Genomic DNA, 16182 nt, shown 5'->3' on the forward strand with positions numbered 1-16182 from the left:
ACCGACACAAAAAAAGTACACATAAAAACATAGATATTGGGGCCAGGAGTTTGGTCTAGTGGTGGAGTGCTTGCCTAGCAAGACCCCAGTTCAATTCCTCAGTACCACATACCTAGAAAAAGCCAGAAGTGGTGTTGTGGCTCAAGTGGTAGAGTTCTAGCCTTAAGAAAGCCCAAGCACAGTACTCAGGCCCTGAGTTCAAGGCCCAGGACTGGCAAAAACAAAAACAAACGCATAGATATAAAAAAAATTAATTCACTTTAAAAATGATGTTTCAGCTGGATTCCAGTGGCTCCTACCTATAATCCTAGCTATTCAGGAGGTTGCAATCGAAGGATCTGTAGATTTCTAGTGGAAGCCAGCCCAGGCAGGAAAGTTCATGAGAAATTTTTACTATTTATTTTTGTGGGTCATAGGGATTGAACTCTGGGCCTGGGCACTGTCCCTAAGCTCTTCAGCTCAAAGCTACCGCCCTACCACTTGAGCCAAGCCCCACTTAAGGTTTTCTAGTGGTTAATTGGAGATAAGAGTCTCAAGGTCTTTAGTGCCTGGGCTGGCTTTGAACCAGTATCCTCAGATCTCAGCCTGCTGAGTAGTTAGGATTACAGGCGTAAGCCATCTAATTAATTAATTAATTAATTAATTAATTTTTTATTATTTTTGCCTGTCTGAACTACCCTCTATTCTTCACAAATATCAAACATAGGGAAAGAGTATGCCTTTTAGTGTATCAAAGGTCTGAGTTAGAGTCATATTCTACTATCCATTAGTTTCTTGACTTAGCCTAGACGCCCTCATTTCCTCTCTGAATTTGATTTCCTCTTCTTTAAAGAGGGACAGTTTCCTGTGCTTGCTAGGATCAAAGTAAGTTTTTTTGTTTTGTAGATTTGTTTTGAATTGATGTTTGCTAGGCAGGCACTGTATTATTGAACTATACCATACATTAGGACCAAACCATTTTAAAATGTCTCTAGTGAAAGATGGGAGATCAGTAATAAAATCTACTCGCTGTCTCCTTCCTTCTGTCCTTTTGGTACTAGGGATTAAACTGTAGCCTGCTGCTTGGGAGGCAAATGTTCTACCACTGAGTTATGTGCTCATTCATTTTGAATTTTAGTTTCCTTTTTTTGGCAGGATCTCATGATTTTGCCCTGGCTGGCCTCAGACTTTGATCTTTGATCTTCCTACCTTTATCTCCTGAGTAGCTGGGATTACACACACACACACACACACACACACTGATCTTAGCTCTCTGTCTACTGTGTGTGTATGTGTGTGTGTGTGTGTGTGTGTATGTGGTAGGGCTTGATCTCTGGGCCTTAGTGTTGTCTCTGAACTCTTCAGCTCAATGCTAGTACTCTACCACTTTGAGCCGTAGTGCCACTTCTGTTTTTCTGGTCAATTGGAGTCTCACAGTCTTTCGTGCCTGGGCTGACTTTGAACTACAATCCTCCGATCTCATCCTCCAGAGTAGCTAGGATTATAGACATTGGAGCCTGGCTACTGCCTTGTTTTTGAGATAGAGTCTTACTAACTTTTCCTTACAGAGGCCCTAAATGGAGATCCTCCTGTTTCTGTTTTCTGAGTAACTATGATTACAGTTATTATACCCAGCCCCCTATCTATATTTTTACTCACTATCAGATTCAGCTTGCATTTATTTTTTTGTGCCAGTCATGGGATTTGAACTCAGGGCACAGGCTATTCAAAGCTAGTATACTAACACTTGAGCCAAATTTCCACCTCTGTTTTTTTTTGGAGTATTTAATTGGAGATAAGAGTTTCATGGGCTTTCCTGCCCAAGATGGCTTCAAATTGCAATCCTGAGATTTCAGCCTCCTGAGTAGCAAGGATTGCAGGTGTGAGTCGCCAGCACCTGCCAGTCATGTGCTTTAAAACACAAGCTTCAGTCTGGCTACCAGTAACTCACACCTGTCATCCCCCAAACAAACCCCATACATGAAAATAAATTGATAACTTGTACCTCATTAAAATGGTAAAGTTCGGGGCCAGGATTTGGCCTAGTGGTTAAAGTGCTTGCCTAGCATGCATGAAGACCCGGGTTTGATTCCTCAGTACCACATATAGAAAAAAGCCGGAAGTGGTGCCGAGGCTCAAGTGGTAGAGCTCTAGCCTTGAGAAAGTCCAAGGACAGTGCTCAGGCCCTGAGCTCAAGCCCAGGACTGGCAAAAAAAATGGTAAAGTTCTTTTGTGCAAAAGAAAATGATAAGATGCCTGGAGGCATGGCTCAAGTGGTAGAGCACCTATCACATAGGTCCTAAATTCAAAACCCAGTACCACCAAACAAGAGAAAAAAATGAAAACATGCCCATAGACTAAAAGAAAAATTTTTGCCATTCACCCTTTTAATAAAGACATATTCAAAATCAGACTTTAAAACCCTCAGTAACCAACAGTGAGAAAATGACTAATTAGCAAACTGGACAACAGCTGTGTGTGGATACTTCACTTAGCAAATATAAAAGTAGAAACAATGGATGCTACAAGAACCAACCATGTGGACAAATGAGGAATACCTTTTGTCTGCAGACAGCAGCATCCTACATAAACTTGGAGGTCTCTGTCTGACTTAGGACAGCTGGCTAAGTCTGATCATTCCCCTCCATACACCTAAAAAAAAAAATAAGTAGCGGGGCCGGGAGTTTGGCCTAGTGGTAGAGTGCTTGCCTAGCATGCACGAAGACCCAGGTCCGATTCCTTGGTACCACATACGTAGAAAAAAAGCCAGAAGTGGTGCTGAGGCTCAAGTGGTAGAGCTCTAGCCTTGAGAAAGTCCAAGGACAGTGCGCAGGCCTTGAGCTCAAGCTCAGGACTGGCTAAGCAAACAAACAAAAAACCAGAACAAAAGACATGCAAAGGAGAGAGATGATAATAGTAGCAAGTGTTACCATTTTGAGTAGGGTGTGGATATTGGGAGGGGTTGTACAGTTTGGTGCAGGAAGTATATGTGAAGCTAATCTGCTTCCCCCTCAATTTTGCTAAGAGCCCAAAAATTCTCTTTAAAAATTCAAATAAAAACAACAAGGCAACACCGTCATGCACATATGATTAGGATGTCCAAAAATACCAAATAAGCTGGGCACTGGTGGCTCACATCTGTAATCCTAGCTACTCAGGGGGCTGAGATCTGAGGATTGTAGTTCAAAGCCTGGGCAGGCAAGTTTGTGAGACTCATTTCAGTTAAGCTAAAAAAAAAAAAGAAGCAGGAGCACCCCAAAGTGGAGTTATGGTTCAAGTGATAAGTAAAGTACTAGGCTTGAACAAAAAAGCTCAGGATCCAGGACCTGAGTTCAAACTTCAGGAATTTCCCACCCCCCCAAAAAGCAAACAGAATCTTTGTTTACCATGTAAGTTAACAATCTACTTCCTCCAAGAGAAATGAAAACAGGTTCACCTAAAAGACTACCCATGGGAGCTAGTGTAGCCCACTGATAAAGCACATATTTAATAAGAAAGCAGCCAACCACCTAATCAACAAAAGCACCCCTGTACATGAATGTTGATGATGGCATTATTCCTCATAGGTCTCCCCAAATTGGAAACAGCCCAGTTCTTTCAGCTGGTGAAATAGATAAAGATTATTATGCTCATATCTAAGAACAGTACTTCACACTAAAAACAGAACTGCCTATGGATTTATGAAATTATAGAATTGAGCCTTAAAAATGCATTTTTATGCCAGTACAAGGCTTCAAACTCAGTGCCTGTTCTATTAAGGCTACTACTCTTCCAACTGAGCCATAGCTATACCGTTGGCCTTTTGCTAGTTAATTGGAAATAAGAATCTCATGGATTTTCCAGCCCAAGCTGGCTTAGAATAATGATCTTCACATGTCAGCCTCCTGAGTAGCTAAAAATGCATTTTGCTAAGGGAAAAAAGATTTAAAAGGCTATGTAGTACGAGATTCTGTATTACAATCAGAAAAAGTGAAGCTTGAAGCAAGCAAATAGTGAGGTAAAAGTGGGGTAAAAGGAAGTATTGTCTATAAAGTAAAGGGGTAGCGTAGCATCAGGGAACTTTAGAGGTGATGGAGGGGTCTTTCTAACTTCTTCTCCCTCCCATAGTCTTCTCATCCCCTCTGTTCTCTCTATCCTTGTCTCTTCAACTCTAACCAAATAATGAATGGAATATGATCAATGTTAATATTTGGTTTAGTTTGCCAGTTCTCACAGGTAAGAGAAGTAAAGGCCATCTATATTATCAGCTTGATATCCCATAAAGTACAGTTCATTTAAAGAAAATAATGTAGGAATTGGAAATTTGGCCCCCGTGATAGTATGCCATGTGGGAGTGGCAAAAGACAAGTAAGAGTATGGAGGCTCTGAGGTCAAGTCCCAGTACCAAGACAATAAATTCATTGGCGAAAGTAAAACAGGACTGTTGTTAACCATTATGTCAAATAAAAAGTCATAGAAATGTATTAAGAATTAAGGGTATCCAGGGTGCAGTGGCTCATGCCTGTAATCCTAGCTACTCAGGAGGATGAAATCTGTGGATCACAATTCAAAGCCAGCACGGTAACTAAAAAGTGTGTGAGACTCTTACCTCCAGTTAATCACCAGAAAAACAAGTGGTGCTGTGGCTTTGGGGTGGGGTGTTAGCCTTGAGCTGGAGAACTCAGACAGCACCCAGGCCCAGAGTCCAAGCCCCATGACCAACAAACAAAAAAAAGTACACATATTCAGTGCTGTGGCTCACCCCTGTAATCTAGTTACTCAGGAGGCTGAGATCTGACGATGACAGTTTGAAGCCAGCCTGAGCAGGAAGCTCTGTAAGATTCTTATCTTCAGTTAACCACCAAAAAGAAAAATAACAACAAAACATCAAAAGTGGAGGTGTGGTTTAAGTGCCAGAGCATTAGCACTGAGCAAAAAACAAACAAAAAAAACTCCAAAAGCAAAAAACAACAACAAAAAAAACCTCATGGATATCACCCAGACCCTGAATTCAAGCCCCAAGACTGGCAAAACAACAGCAACAACAGCAAAAAACCCAAAACTAGCTCAGGCAAGAAAGTCTGAAATTCTTATCTCCAATTAAATGTTGCTTTCCACCCCTCCCCCCCATAAAAGTAAAAAAGTTGGAAGTGGAACTGTGGTTCAAGTGGCAGAACGCTAGCCTTTAGTAAAAAGTGTCTAAGGACAGTGCCTAGGCCCTGAGTTCAAGCCCCAGGATTGGCAAAAAAAACCATATATATATATATATATATATATATATATATATGTTTTCTGGTGCTAAATCTGTGGACTTAGGTATAGTAGACAAATGCTCTAATGTTGAGCCACATACTTGCCAGTGCCAGCCTCTTTGTTCCATCCCAAGAACTGTGAAAACAGAAACAAAAAACTGATAGAATGAGTGTATTCTTAAACTGCTAGGAAGTACTATCTTTCTGGAGGACAACTTAATGATAGTATCAAAAACCTTAAAAAGAACACCAATTAATTTTTCTTGTTGTTGGTCATGGGGCTTGAACTCTGGGCCTGGGCATTGTCCTTGAGGATAGCACTTTACCACTTGAGCTGCAGTGCTACTTCTGGGACAATGCCCAAGCCGAGTTCAAGCTCCAACTCAAGCTCCAACGACCCTCCAACAACAACAACTACAAAAACCTATCTGAGCTTTCTTTTCTCAATTTCTCCCTCTTTTCCTCCTTTCTCTTGAGTTTAGTGTTAAATAATTTTATAAATATGAAGAGTAAAGGTTTCTATTTTGGGGCTAGGCCTTGTAGTTCAGGACTATAGTTCTAGTCAGTTTGAGGCCAGACCTGGCAAAAAACATTAGAGAGACTCTATCTCAACCAACAAGCCAGACATTGTGCTTTATACCTGTGATCCCAGCTACATGGGGAGGCAGAGGTAGAAATAATCTGAGGCTGGCCCAAAGCAAAAGTATAAAACGTTACTCAAAAATTAAGCAACAAACAGGAGGAATGGCTCAAGTGGTAGAGCTAGCTAGCAAGCTCATAGCCCTGAGTTCAGGCCCAATCCTGGAACAAAAAATTACATTGTGTTTATTATATTTATTTATTTTTTTTATTTTTTGACCAGCCCTGGGTCTTGAACTCAGGGCCTGAGCACTGTCCTTGGGCTTTCCTCAAGGCTACGGCTCTACCACTTAAGCCACAGCACCACTTTCAGCTTTTTCTATGTATGTGGTACTGAGGAATCCAACCTGGGTCTTTGTGCATGCTAGGCAAGCACTCTACTACTAGGCCAAACTCCCAGTCCTGTGTTTATTATTTTAGTGTCCAGTTGTATAAGAATTCCTTTTTGCTGCATTTTCTTGTGTTATTGACTTACTCATCTTTGATCAAATCACAATATACAGATATAACAAAATACAGCCCCTCAGAGTCATGAACATACACTGAATTGCAGTAAACTGAATTCATATTCCACTGTCAAATGGGGTTTGCTCATTAGTTGTTCACCTTGTGATGGATTATTGAGATACCTTCAAATTCAATAGTCTTATCATTATTACTCAAAATATCTGGGAAAGGTTTGAGCTTAAAAGAAATGGAAGATGCTGAGCCTTTGGAGCTGCGTTGAATTCCATTTGTAATTTTGTAATTTCAGTGGAGCAACAAGAACCTGGATTGTTCTTCAGTGTGAAAAAGTTTATTTTATGTTGGTTGAGCAGGAAATTTTCCCCCCTATCTTTCAAGAGGATGATTGGGTAAAAGTTCATTTTTCACACAAGAAAAGCCTTTCCAAAGAAATTCATGATTTTCAAAAATCCTGCTTGCTGAAAGTTCAGTAACTGGAATACTGAGTTCCCAATCTCCTGGAGTTCATTTTTGTGCAGCTCTGGACATACTCCCAACCTGGCTGCTGTCAGCCAAGTTGGCTCCTCATTGTTTTTTTTTGGGGGGGGGTTATGGGGCTTGAACTCAGCCTGCACTCTCCCTGAGCTTTTCAACTTGAGGCTACTGCCCTACCCTTGGGCCTGGGCCTAGTCCTTGTGCTCTTCAACACAAGGCTACTGCCCTACCTTTGAGCCACACCTCATTTCCCATTTTTAGAGGTTAATTGGGGATAAGAGTCTCAGGTCCTTTTGTGCCCAGGCTGACTTTGAACCTTGATCCTTAGTTCTCAGCCTCCTGAGTAGCTAGGATTACAGGCATGAGCCACTATGCCCGGCTTTTTTTTTTTAACATTTCCTTTATTTTCCACCATCTCCTCTTTCTTTGTTACTTTGCCTGTTCATTTTTTTTGCCAGTCCTGGGGCTTGAACTCAGGACCTGGGCATTGTTCCTGAGCTTCATTTGCTCAAGGCTAGCATTCTTCCACTTGAACCATGCACCATTTCCAGCTTTTTCTGTTTATGTGGTACTAAGGAGTCTAGCCCAAGGCTTCATGCATGCTAGGCAAGCAGTCTACAACTAAGCCACATTCCCAGCCCTTGTTCCTGATTTTTAAACAGGAACTGCCTATGATCTACTTCTTGTTGTATTTAGAGGAAAAATAAAGCTATCTCCAATGTTTAACGCTTTAGAAGAAAAATAAATTCAATTTGAATGAAAGAAAATGACCAATTTTTAGCCTTTTCTTTAATTTTTCTAAATACTGAAACAAAAGATGCTTACTTAATGAAAGTAATAATACATACACATATAAAGTAAAAGAAAGTCACTCCCTTAGAGCATAATCACCATTAAGAGTTTATATTTTTATTTTTCTTTTTTTGTTGGTCGTGGGGCTTGCACTCTGGGTCTGGGTACTGCCCCTGAGCTCTTTATTTCAAGGTTAGTGCTCTACTACTTGATCCACAGCACCACTTCCAGTTTTCTGGTGGTTAATTGGAGATAAGAGTCTCACTGACTTTTGTACCTGGTCTGGCTTAGAACCATTTTCCTCAGATCTCAGCCTCCTGCGTAGCTAGAATTATAAGCATGAGCCACCAGTCCCAGCAATAGTTTATGGATTTTTTTGTGGGTCAGGGGGCTTAAACTCTGCCTGAGCGCTGTCCCTGAGCTCTTCAGGTCAAGGCTACCATCCTACCCTTAAGCCAACCCCTATTTCCCATTTTCTAGACGTTAATTGGAGATATAAGTCTCAGGTCCTTTTGTACCTGGTCTGACTTTGAACCTTGATCCTCAGATCTCAGCCTCCTGAGGAGCTAAGATTATTGGCGTGAGCCACTGCGCTGTGCTTCAAACCCTATTTTTGTCCAGCTCATAACACGCTTCTATGTCATATGTAGATTTAGCTTAGTATCTTTTGCTGCTCTGTACTATTTTATAGGAGAAATGCATTATAATTTATCTATTTCTTTTTTTGTCAGTTGTAGGGCTTGAACCCAAGAGCTGGGTGCTGTTCCTCAACTTTTCTCCTCAGGGCATTACCGCTTTGAGCCACAGCTACACTTCTGGTTTTCTGGTGGTTAATTGGAGCTAAGACTCTCATGGACTTTCCTGCCTGGGCTGGCTTCAAACCATGATTCTCAGATCTCAACTTTCTGAGTAGTTAGGATTATAGGTATGAGCCACCAGTGCTTGGCTTCATCTGTTTCTCTCTAAAAATTTAGAGAGGGCTGGGAGTGTGGCCTGGTGGTAGATTGCTTGCCTGTCATATATGAAGCACTTGGTTTGATTCCTTGGTGCCACATACACAGAAAAAGCTGGAAGTGATGCTGTGGCTCAAGTGGTAGAGCACTGTCCTTGAGAAAGTTCAAGACACTGTCCAGGACCTGAGTTCAAGCCCCAGGACTGACAAAAGATATTTAGAGGTCTTCAACTTTTTTTTAAGACACAATTTCATCATGGGGCTTAGTCTGTCCTGAAACTTGCGTTTCTCCTTCCTCAGCCACAAAAATTGCTGGGATTACAGGCATATACTACCATGTCCAAACATAAATTTGTTTTTTTTTTTATTTTTTGCCAGTCCTGGGCTTGAGCTCAGGGCCTGAGCACAGTCCTTGGACTTTCTCAAGGCTAGAGCTCTACCACTTGAGCCTAGCAGCACTTCCGGCTTTTTGCTATGTATGTGGTGCCGAGGAATCGAACCTGGGTCTTCGTGCATGCTAGGCAAGCACTTTAACCACTAGGCCAAACTCCCGGCCATAAATTTGTGTTTTTAAATGGTTTCATTTAAGAATTAAATTCCATGCCAAATAAAAGTGGCTGTAGACTACAATTCTTCAGTATGAAAAAAATGTACACAAGAGAGAATGTACACAAGAGAGAATGTACACAAGAGTGGAATGTATACAGTCATTTACTTCTAGCTTCTTTTTTGTTATTGTTGTTATTGTGGGACTTGAACTCAGAGCCAGGGCACCATCCCTGGGCTTTTTTGCTCAAAGTTAGTGCTCTACCACTTTGAACCACAGCCCCACTTGAGGTTTTTGAGTGTTTTATTGGAGATAAGAGTCTCATGGGAGACTTTTCTGCCCAGACTGACTTTGAACCTGTATGGATCCTCACATCTCAGCCTTCTGTATAGCTAGCATTATAGGTATGAGCCACCAGTGCCTGACTACCTTTAGTTTCTTGTACATGTTTGGAAGAGAATAATCATGTATGAATTGAATTGGTTATTTTTTGAGGTCCAGATGAAGAAGTCCCAACTGACAGGCTTCAGCAAATGTTGGGATGCTAGGTTAAATGACTGTTTCCTAGATTGATCTCTCATTATTGTTATCTTGTTGAATAGGCCACTGCTTAAGCCTGCTATTGAGAGTGACTTAATTTTGTGGACAATTAAGTCATTCCTGAGAGTAAGTTATTTTTGGCTTTATAAATGTCTTAACCTGTATTTTAGTGAACTGATTTGACTCATGACTACTTACCATCAGCCTGCAGTGACTGACTTATAGGTCAGAGTGTCTGTAGGCAAATGTACTAAATTGACCAGAATTGCAATAAAATTATAGAAATAAATAGCAGCAGAAATGTAATTTGCCAAAATACCTCAGTAGGTCAACAATGACACAATGAAATGTGAGATATATGTTCTTGTCAGTGAAAGCTGCAAAAACTGGCAGTGGTTTCAGAAAGCAAGTAGTTTATTTTTATTTTTTTGGAGGGTCATGGGGCTTGAACTCAGCCTGGTTGCTCTCCCTGACCTCTTCAGCTGAAGGGAAACACCCTACCCTTGAGCCAAGCCCCACTTCCCATTTTCTAGAAGGTAATTGGAGGTAAGAGTCACAGGTCCTTTTGTGCCCAGGCTGGCTTTGAACCTTGATCCTTACATCTCAGCCTACGGAGTAGCTAGGAGTACACATGACGATGTAGCACTGGCTCAGAAAGCAAGCAGTTTAATACAAACCCATGTGTTTATCTTTGTTATTCTTGTTTTTGTTGTTAGTTTTGAGGTTTGTGCTCTGGGCCTGGGCCCTGTACCTAAGCTCTTCAGCTCAAGGCTAGTGCTCTACCCCCTGAGCCACAACACCATTTCTGATTTTCTGGTGGTTAATTGGAGATAAGGACTTTCATACCCAGGCTCGCTATGAACCACAATCCTCAGATCTCAGCTTCCTGGGTAGCTAGGATTACATACATGAGTCCCACTGGCGCCCTGCTTCTGTTTTTGTTCTTGTTGCCTATGCTTTTGGAGTCTCATCGTCAAAATCATCACCCATACTACCATCTTAAAGTATCTCCTCTGTGTTTTCTTCTAGTAGTTTTGTGGTTTTTGATATTATATTTAGGTCTTCCTCAATATGAAGAATTCTAAAATTCCTAAAGAATTCTAGTTGAATTCTGTAACTGGTAAGTGATAGGAGAGTTAGTTTTATTCATTCTTCCAATTGTTTGTCTTTTTTTAAAGAATTTATTAATGTTGATTTTTACATCATATTTTCAATGACAAGTTTAACATACAAGTGTTCAAGGAGGAATCTCTATTTACAATCACTGGGACTTAGTATTTAGAACTTAATCACAATTAGGCTAAGGGTTTGTATGTCATAGAAACATATTAATTTATGAAATAAAACATTATGTCTATAGAGTCATAGGTTTTTATGTCTATATGGTTATGTTTATATTTTCATTACCATGTCCATATCTTTGGGTATGCAGTTACTGAGTCCTCGCTCTTGTACTCTTTGGATTTAATAGCCACATATTAAGGATACCATGCGCCATTTTGATCCTTAGGTCTTGACTTGTCTCACTCAACATGATTTGCTCTAGGTTCATCCACTTCCCTGCGAATGCCATTATTTTATCTTGTCTGTTGGCAATGTAGAATTCCATTGTGTATATATACCACATTTTCTGTATCCATTCATCTGCAGTAGGGCATCTGGATTGTTTCCATTGCCTGGCTATTGTGAATAGTGCAGAGATGAACATAGGTGAGCAGGTGTCCTTATCATATCTTGGGTCATGATGTTCAGGATAGATGCCCAGAAGTGGTATAGCGGGATTGTAGGGAAGGTCTATATTCAGTTCTTTAAGAAACCTCCACACTGCTTTCCAGAGTGGCTGAACTAGTCTGCATTCCCACCAGCAGTGTAGTAGGGTTCCTTTTTCTCTACAACCCCACCAGCAACTGTCATTGTCTGAGTTCAAAATCTTGGCCATTCTTGTTGGGGTAAGGTGGTATCTTAGGGTTGTTTTATTTGCATTTCCTTTATGACCATAGATGATGAACCTGGGCTCTTTTTTTTTTTTTTTGCCAGTCCTGGGCTTGAGCTCAGGGCCTGAGCACTGTCCTTGGACTTTCTCAAGGCTACAGCTCTACCACTTGAGCCTCAGCACCACTTCCGACTTTTTTCTATGTATGTGGTACCGAGGAATCGAACCCGGGTCTTCATGCATGCTAGGCAAGCACTTTAACCACTAGGCCAAACTCCCGGCCCCCTGGGCTCTTTTTGGTTGGCATTTCCCTGATTGCTTCCACAATTTCGTTGTAAGAGATTGGTCTGTTCAATTTGTTTACCTCATCATTGTTGAGTGTGGGTAGCCTATATTTATTTAAGAAATTATATATTTCTACTAGATTTTCTTGTTTCTTTGAATATAGGCCCTGGTAGTACCTATTCATTATGGACTGAATTTCTTGGGAATCAGTTGTGACTGTTCCCGTGGGGCCTCTAATCTTGTTTATTTGAGTCTCCCCTTTCCTTTTTTTGATTAATCTTGGTAGGGGTCTGTCTATTTTGTTGACTCTTTCAAAGAACCAACTTTTTGATTTATCAATTTTGTGTATAATAGATCTTATTTCAATCTCTGATATTGCTGATTTTATTTTTTGTCAGTCTTATGGCTTGAACTCAGGGCCTGGGCCCTGTCCTTGGACACATTTTTTTTCAAGGCTAGCGCTCTGCCACCTCAGTCACAGTGCCACTTCTGGCGTTTTCTGTGTATGTGGTACCAAGGAATCGAACTTTCTACATGGTAAGTGAGCACTCTGCCACTAGGCCATACTTTCGGCCCCAGCCTGCCTTTCTTCCAGTTGCTCAAGCACCATTTACTCTCCTTCTCCTTCACCACCTCCTCCTCCTCCTCCCTCCCCCACCTCATGAGAGTCAGTTGACTGAAGATGTGTGGATTTTTTTTGTCAGTTGTGGGGCTTGAACTCTAGGTCTAGGTGCTGTTCCTGAGCTCTTCAGCTCAAGACTACCACCCTTCACCTGGAGCCACAGCACCATTTCCTGTTTTCTAGTGGTTAATTGGAGATATGAGTCTCATGGACGTTAGTGCCCAGGCTGGTTTTGAACCTCGATCCTTAGATCTCAGCCTCATAAGTAGCTAAGATTACAGGCAGGAGCCATGGAACCCGGCAGATGTGTAGATTTTTATTTCTGGGATTTCCGTTGTGTTTATGGATCTGTTGTCTTTTATGCCAGCAACATATTGTTGTGGGTGCTTTAGCCCTGTAGTATGTCTTTTATGTCTGTGCCTGGTGCTGGGGCTTGAACACAGGCCCTTGTAATCTTGGGTGTTTTGCTCCAAATTGAGGCTCTACCACTTGAGCCACAGCTCCATTTCTGAATGACTTGAAACTTATTATGGTGATACCTCTAGCTTTCTTCTCTTCCATTCAAGATAACTGAACAATATAGTTCTTTTTTTTCATTGGTAATGGGGCTTGAACTCAGGGCCTGGTCACTGTCCTTGAGTTTTTCTACTCAAGGTTAGTGCTGTACCACTTTGAGCCACAGCTCTACTTCTATTTTTCTGGTGGTTTAATTGGAGATAAGAGTCTCATGGTCTTTCCCTGCTTGGCCTGGCTTCAAACCGTTATCTTCAGATCTTAGCTTCCTGAGTAGCTAGAATTATAGGTGTGAATCATCAGTGCTACTTTTTTTCTTGGTTGGTCATGAGGCTTGAACTCTGGCCCTGAGTGTTGTCCCTGAGCTCTTCACCTCAAGGTTATCACTCTACCCCTGGAGCCCCAGTGCCACTTCCCATTTTCTATTGGTTAATTGGAGATGAGAGTCTCTTGGATTTTAGTGCCAGTTATTTCTTCTTTTTAAAAATAATTTTCAAGCTGGGCGTAGCTATAAGCCCTTGACTGACCAAAATATAATTTCAAGTAATTGTATAAAAGGGTTTCAATTCAGCCAGGCATGATGGCTCCCATCTGTATCCTGGCTACTCAGGAGACGGAGGTTTGAGAATCACCTCACGGTTCAAAGCCCAACACAGGCACTAAAGACTGAGAGACTCTTATCTCCAATTAATCACTAGAAAATAGGAAGTGGGGCTGTGGTTCAGGGGTAGGGCCATATCCTGAAGCTGAAGCGCTCAGGGACAGTGCCCAGGTCTAGAGTTCAAGCCCCATGACTCACAAAAAAAATGTTTCAATTCAACAAACAGTTTATAAATACATCTTTGAAATAATTACATGTTTGAAGTGTATGTGTGTATGTGCACGCGTGCGCACATTTTTTTACACTGGTCTTGCTGATTAAACTTAGAGTCTGGGTGCTGTCCCTAAACTTCGGTGCTCACTGCAAGAATTCTCCACTTGAGCCGCAGCTCCATTTTCAGTTTTTTTTTTTTTTGCCAGTCCTGGGCTTGAGCTCAGGGCCTGAGCACTGTCCTTGGACTTTCTCAAGGCTAGAGCTCTGCCACTTGAGCCTCAGCACCACTTCTGGCTTTTTTCTATGTATGTGGTACCGAGGAATCGAACCCGGGTCTTCATGCATGCTAGGCAAGCACTTTAACCACTAGGCCAAACTACCGGCCCCATTTTCAGTTTTTGTGTGATTATTAATAGATGTGTCTCAGAGACTTCCCTGCCTCATCCATGAGCCTCAGATCTCAGCCTCTTGAGTAGCTAGGATTATAGGAATGAGTCACTGGCACATAGCTGAACAGTACATTTTTTTTGTGCCAGTCCTGGGCTTGAGGTCAGGCCCTGAGCACTGTCCTTGGACTTTACTCAAGGCTAGAGCTCTACCACTTGAGCCTCAGCACCACTTCCGGCTTTTTTTCTATGTATGTGGTACCAAAGAATTGAACCTGGCCTTCGTGCATACTAGGCAAGCACTCTACCACTAGGCCAAACTCCCGGCCCTGAACAATGCATTTTTAAACAAGCATAGCTAATAAGCCCTTACATGATATAATTTCATTAAATAGAAATAGTAGAAACATACAGGTCAAATCAGGCTAAGAAGATTCATTTTAATTGACCTATTATGCTGAATGTTGAATCCAGGGTCTTGGATATTCTATGCATATACTATACACTCTACCATTGAGCTAACATACTAGCCCTACAAGAAGACTTAAACCCACAGAGAAAACCCTAACAACTACCTGGGTATGGTTGTATGTGCCTGTAATCCCAGCACTCAGGAGGCCGAGGAAGAAGGATCATGAATTTAAGGCCATCTTGTTCTAGTGAGACCCTGATTCAATAAAGAAATCAAAAAATAAACAGCTGCTGTTCACAAAAGACACACCTGGATCTTCATGGAGTTTTGTTGGTCTGAAATATATTATGAATTACTTCATTCTTATGTGGGAAATATTTTTATAAATAGGTAGTTAAGTAACATTTACATGTTATCCTTATGCAAGGGCTGTGCTAAACGTCTGTGCTGGTCCAATTTTAGTTTATGTGCTGCTGAAATGAATATGAATAAGCAACTTTTAATGATAGAGTTCACTTCCTATGGGATGATGATGATGCCGATGCCGCGCCGCCGATGCTGCTGCCAACGCCAGTCCTGGGGCTTGAACTCGTCTTGCCTGGTCATTATCCCTGAGCTAGTTTGATCAAGGCAAGCACTCTACCACTTGAGCCACCATTCCACTTCTTCTTCTTTTTTTTTCGGTGGTGGTGGTTAATTAGAGATGAGAGTCTCACAGATTTTCCTGTCCCAGCTGGCTTTGAACTATATTTTGCAGATCTCAGCCTCCTGAGTAGCTAGGATTTTACAGGTGTAAGCCACTAGCACCGGCCTGCTCTAGTATTATTTTTTGGCAGTCCTAGGGCTTGAAACTCAGGGCCTGAGCACTGTACTTGGGCTTCCTCAAGGCTAGAGCTCTACCACTGGAGACCTAGCACCACTTCTGGCTTTTTGTATGTATTTGGTACCGAAGAATCGAACCTAGATCTTTGTGCATGCTAGGCAAGCACTCTTTCCATTATACCAAACTACAGGCCTCTGGTATTATTTTTGTTAAAAAGTTGACTCTAGATAATGCTCTCATCATCTTAGCTGATCATTTTCTTTTGTTGACATCATTATTTGGCAATTCATTAGTTTATACTGCGATAGCATGGTATATTGAATCAATATGTTGTTACCACTTCACAAGAAAGTTTTAAAAAATGTGTTTAAACCTGGACAGTAGGTTTTTGAATAAAGGTTATTCACATTTTTCTTTCTTTTTCTCTCCTTCCTTCCTTCCTTCCTTCCTTCCTTCCTTCCTTCCTTCCTTCCTCTCTCTCTCTCTCTCTCTTTCTTTCCTTCCTTCTTTCTTTCTTTCTGACAGTTCTGGGGCTTGATCTCAGGACCTAGGCACTGTCTCTGAGCTTCTTTTGCTCAAGGCTAGCACTTTGCCACTTAAGTCACAGTTCCACTTCCAGCCTTTTCTGTTTATGTGGTACTGAGGAATCTGAACCATACATGCTAGGCAAGTACTCTACCACTAAGCCACATTCCCAACCAACATTTCATTTTTTAATCCATTCTAAAAATAAGCACTCAATAAAGCCTAGGGCACACACTGGTACCAGTTGTTG

At 41.5% G+C, this 16182-nt stretch overlaps 1 protein-coding gene, 1 non-coding gene and 1 pseudogene across 2 annotated transcripts in view; 2 read left to right on the forward strand and 1 right to left on the reverse strand.

Moving 5' to 3' along the window:
- Atp7a (ATPase copper transporting alpha) overlaps positions 1–16182 on the forward strand; it is a 117761-nt gene that overhangs the window by 17805 nt on the left and 83774 nt on the right. The gene's annotated exons all lie outside the window — the stretch shown is intronic.
- On the forward strand, positions 2494–2632 carry LOC150041059 (small Cajal body-specific RNA 3). The gene has a single exon (XR_016533956.1).
- Positions 6379–6822, reverse strand: LOC150041060 (proteasome maturation protein pseudogene; annotated as a pseudogene).

Source organism: Megascapheus bottae, chromosome X, assembly GCF_031878675.1.
Source record: "Megascapheus bottae isolate mThoBot1 chromosome X, mThoBot2.hap1, whole genome shotgun sequence".
NCBI classification, from domain to species: domain Eukaryota; kingdom Metazoa; phylum Chordata; class Mammalia; order Rodentia; family Geomyidae; genus Megascapheus; species Megascapheus bottae.